This window comes from Motacilla alba, chromosome 11 (assembly GCF_015832195.1).
Source record: "Motacilla alba alba isolate MOTALB_02 chromosome 11, Motacilla_alba_V1.0_pri, whole genome shotgun sequence".
In the NCBI taxonomy this organism is placed as follows: Eukaryota; Metazoa; Chordata; class Aves; order Passeriformes; family Motacillidae; genus Motacilla; species Motacilla alba.
In genome coordinates this window covers 9,050,058-9,055,215 of record NC_052026.1, presented here as the reverse complement: position 1 = coordinate 9,055,215, position 5,158 = coordinate 9,050,058, and positions in this window count along the sequence as shown.

Below are 5,158 nucleotides of genomic sequence, written 5' to 3'. Positions count from 1 at the left end.
CGCCCCACCCCCGCCGCGCCCGCAGCCAATCACTGTGCGCCGGCGCCACCGCTGCGCAGCGCTATTGGCCACAAGTACCGCCAGTCAGCAGCGGATTCGGGGGTTTCCAGCGCATCGCGCTTGTATGAGCCGCAGGGGAGGGGGCGGGTGGCGGAACGCTCCTTCTGGAGAGCGCTGATTGGTCATACAGGGTGAGGGGGCGGGACTTATGGCACATCGGAGGCGCTGATTGGATGGCGCGCGCGTGCCCCCAGCGGCGCGGCGGGCGCTGCGCGCGCGTGTTGGTGCGCGTGCCACGCTCCGCTCCCGGCGCCGCGCGGGGGCGGCGCTGCCTGAGGGCTCCGCGGGCTGAGCGCTCCGCGGGCTCCGCTGCCTCGGGCTCCGCTGTTCGGGGCCGCTCCGCCCCGACCGAGCCCGCCCTGAGAAGAGACACGCCCGCGTCCAGCGCCGAGTCCTGAGCCGGAGTCGCTGGTCGTTGTCCCCGGTGCGCGCAGCACGTCGGGCGCGACAGACGCTGCTCGGGAGGCGGCAGAGATACCGCGGAGCTGTCAGGAGCCTCCCCGGGCCGGGAGCGCGGCTACCGGCGGGATTAGCCACAGGCCCTCCGTGTGCGCTGGGAGGAGGCAGGAGCGGCCTTGCGCAGCCCTGACCTTCCCGTGAGCTCGGCCTGGTTCCGAGCGTCCCGGTGCAGCTGCGGCCGCTCAGGCCCCAGAGCCGCGTCGCGGATGCCAGGCTTCGGTCTGGCTTCGATACCCGCTCCTGAAATATTTTTACTCCCAAGAAATTGAAGTAATGCTACTGAATATTTCATGTAATAAAAGCCAAATGTGGTTTCTCTTTGCCCGACCTACTTTTGATTGTGCCTGTCATCTGAATGCTGTGCTATTCTATCCACTTAGCAACTTCCACTGTTCCACTACCCGATGCTGTTAATAGATAGTGAGCTCTGCTGAAATGGTGAATGAGAGAATGAGCTCTGGTATAGAAGGGAGTTTCACAACAGGACAGTTAGGTTTAAAGACTCCATTCACACATTCAGCATTTCAAAAAAAGATTTATTTTAGAGAAGATATGTTTTTATTCATGTAGGATTCTAAACTAGTGCTTTAAATTTCACTTAAAAAGATTCCCGAAGTTTTACACTTTTAGAAGGGGACTTCGTACAAAGAAGCATCTTTTTAAGGATACAGCATTTGATGTACCTCAGGAGGTTACAGTAATATTGGCATATAAATAAACACTTTCCTTCTTTCTTAGCATCCATAGCATTCCCTTAATATATGTTTTTATGTAATTTAGTAACGTGTGTGCAGTTCAGCATTAGCTAAAGGCTGTTCCAGTTATCCTGTTCCCTGTAGCTCTCCAGAGACAGTCAGTAAGCAGATGCAGTGCAGCCCCAGATCAGGCTGGAGTGCCCATTTCTAAGCTCTGAAGCACTCTGAGTCACTACCAAGGCTTTTGCCAGGAGGATGGGAAGGCAGAACAGGGGGTTTTGTTTGTTTGGGTATGTGCAAGACGGAAAGGACACAGACACCAGCAGGAGGTTTTTGGGAACTCCCGAGGAAGCGATGAGATTCCATCTGCTGTGGAATGAATGCTCACACTAATCATTCCCCCTCGTTCCTTAAAAGAAAAATTGGATTTCAAAGTCTCATTTAATTTTTAAACAATAAATAACATTGAGAATATATCATACTAAACAATACACTAAGATTTATGCTTTCCTCCTTTTACAGAGGAGCACAGAGTCATGCTCTGCTGATCCTCAAGGTGGCTATCTACACACAGCTGCTGCAGCCTCCGCTCCTGGAGCTGCCTTTTGTGCTACTGCAAACTGCATTAACATGTCTGCTAGAAGTCCTCTTATCCCAAATTTCATTATGTTTACACATTGGGTATAAATAAAGCACATGTGGAACATGACTGTAAGTATTAGCCAAAGTACACCATAATTATATGTGAAAAGAAAAGGGGACAGATACATTATGTATAAAATATCAAACTGCTTGATAGGAATGGCTACATGTAGTGGTCCTAATAACTCATGACCAAATATTTTAAAATGTTCTGTATTTCATGTAATTTTGCACTTAACCCTCTATGAATTCAGCAGGAGAAATGACCAACATGGCCCATTCACAAAGCCTGTCATTCTGCAGACAGAGCAGTGCTTGTGACATTTCACCCAAGTTAATATCCTGTTGACCCACTGGGCTTGCACACAGCTCCGTGTCACTGCCAGACCACAGATGAAAGGCAGGCCAAGACTGCTGTTTACTCTAAAGCTCCTTCATACTCCTTTAGAAGTAGGAAGGAGTTGTAAAGTGATAACAGGACTTTGGCAGTGTACAGTGGGCCTGCCACATCTCTTTTATGTTGAAAACCCTGTCAGTAACACCAGCACGAGACGTTTGCCATTAAACAGCAAATGATTTCTTTAGACCACACTCTTGTTAAGAGAGACATGTTTTGTAATAATGAAGTATGGTAAACAAATTCCACTTCCCAATGACACAACACTGTGCAACTACATATTATAGCATAGCATGGAACAGAATTTTGTGCTGTGCCAGGATAGGAGTATGGTATTCATTTATCACAGCATTGCCTCAAAAGTGCAGAATATTCATCAAAACAGATGATTTTTCTTCTACTAATTCAAACATGGAAATGGTTGGTATTTATCCAGCTGCATTAAAAAAAACAGAGAGGAAAGGTTCTTGTAGAAGCATCAAAGACAATATGACTGCATTTTCTAAATATTAGTTATATGATAAAAAGGGACTTGGATAAATATGTCAGGTATTTCTGCCTCCCCTTGTTTGTTTAGGGCTTTTTGTCATTATCTACTGTTCTAATGAATGATTTAGTAAAATAAGTAATGTTTAGCTAAATAGTTTGGGGCTTGAGATGGAAAAACAGCACAGACTGCAAAGTTGCCTGAAGCTGCACTTCTTAGGACAGAAGCTCAAGAGTATTTTGTAATAGGAATATTACAGCCACATTCTTTTACAATAATAATACCTTGCTCTGTTTGTGATAAAATGCCAATAAAATCTGCCTGAAAACTGCAGTTCATATATGACATTGATTTAGCTTCTAAGTTTTCCTGCTGATACTAGCTTTGTAGTCTATGGTTAAATATTGTATCTGTCAGGGTTTGTGTTATCTGTCTGATTGGGAAAATGGGAACTGCCCAGATGAGGGAATAAATCAAGGCAGCATGTTTGAGGCAGCAGTCCCTTTTAGTTCTTTAACTATCAAAAGCACACAGCCTTTCAATAGTGGCAGGCATCCTTTATGTGGCTTCACAATGTTGGCTCATCTCTTGGCTGCTCACCAAGTTTTGGCCATAAACTTTCCAGTTATTCTTCTTGAAATGAGTCATTTCATCTTAAATGGGTATGGAGGACATAACTCACATGACAGCCACCTTTTATGCACTGCACTGTTATGATTTTAACCTTGCCTCACTCCTGCATTACTGCAGAGCACACATTTCCTATATCCCCTGGTAGGCGCATTATAACACCGTGGTCTTTGTGTCTGACAAAGTCAGTGCTGTCACAGAATACAAACTCGGAGTGAGCCACTGCATCAGCATCCCTTTTCCATCCCTGACAACAACAGAAAATGCTTTTCCATTAAAATTTACCACAGTTTTATGATTATTAAGGTAAATTGATGGTGTAAGTGCACTTGCCTGTCTCTCAGAATGCTTTGCTGCCATTGTGAAAATTTTCTTTTCAACTGCTTAACCTTTACGTAATATTTGACTGTTGGAAGTGTAGCTGAGAATATAAAAAGAAATATTAGTTATGCATTCTGCTAGCAAACAACACTGTGTACTGCGGTGTGTTTTGCATGTGCTAATCAAGTAGATACTTAGGAAAGTAAAATGCTGCCAGAATAATAGCACTGGGTCCCAGTGAAGGACGAGGTGCTGTTTGGACCAAACCTGAGCTCCTGGGAGCAGGATGAGGAGTAGCAGCCTGCCAAACCTGCTGTGGATGTCACAGCTCCTGGGCATGAGGAACACCCTCAGGAACCAGCTGTGACCATAATAGCTGCCTCTATTGAGGCAGGCAGAAGTCTTGTGGAACACCCTTGATTTGTAAATATAATAACACATTTCATTTATTTTAATCATCCAGGTTAATTTCACTAGAATTTACTTATTCTGAAATAATTGAAAGTAGAGGTCACATTTAATATATGAAAAAATGTACTTTTTTTTTTCTTTTTGCTCTACCAAGAGCAAGACAATAGCACTAAACATCACAAAATAATACACTGATTTTTGGCAACACATAAATTAACTGTTTCCAAATTCAAAGTTTAGCTACATCTGTAAAATGTCAGCATGAGTGAAATACACTGAAATCCCCCTCGGTTTTTGCTCACAATTGTAACCAAACCCATAAATCCAGCTTTAAAGGAATGAGAGTAGTGCCAGGAACCCATGCCTTGTCTGCACTTAAAAGAGTTGGCTGGTATAGCTACACCTTAGAGCTGAATTGGCAAGCACAGATTTCTTTTCGGGTGTAACTTAAATCACTTTTCTCATGGAATATGCTAAAGTGGCCGAAGGGCTCTGCCAATATAACAGCATCCACTCCAGGGCTTTTGCCAGTGTGGCTGTAGCTGCATGCAAGGGATTTTTCATCATTCTGACAGCTATTTTGGCAAAACTCCTACATTGAGACCAAGTCCAAGTTAAAGTTGGCCTTGTTTTATGTTGCAAATAAAGCAGAAGAGAAGTATTACCAGTTTATGGCCCTGATTTTACATTATTTTAAATTGTTTGTTCTAAAGGAATGTGTGGGGCAGGATCCATGTGGTCCTTTGGATGCTTGCCTCCCACATTTGTGCTGCATTAAAATTGCTTGGTTTTTCAGTGACTGAACTTTGTCAGAGGGGAAGCTTACCTTACTAAAAGAAGATAGTGTCCATATTATTTACCCCAGGAATTGCTAACCTGATGGTTTAAAGCAAATTTCCAAACTGAACTCCAAAAGGAAGCATCAGGGCCAAAGGATATGTGGATTAATACATTATTCTTCTTCATCTTGTCCTCAGTTCAACAATGAATTTAAGCACATATAGGATTAATTTTAGGCACACTCGTAAGCCCATCTCAAGTTTAGTAATCATGTCA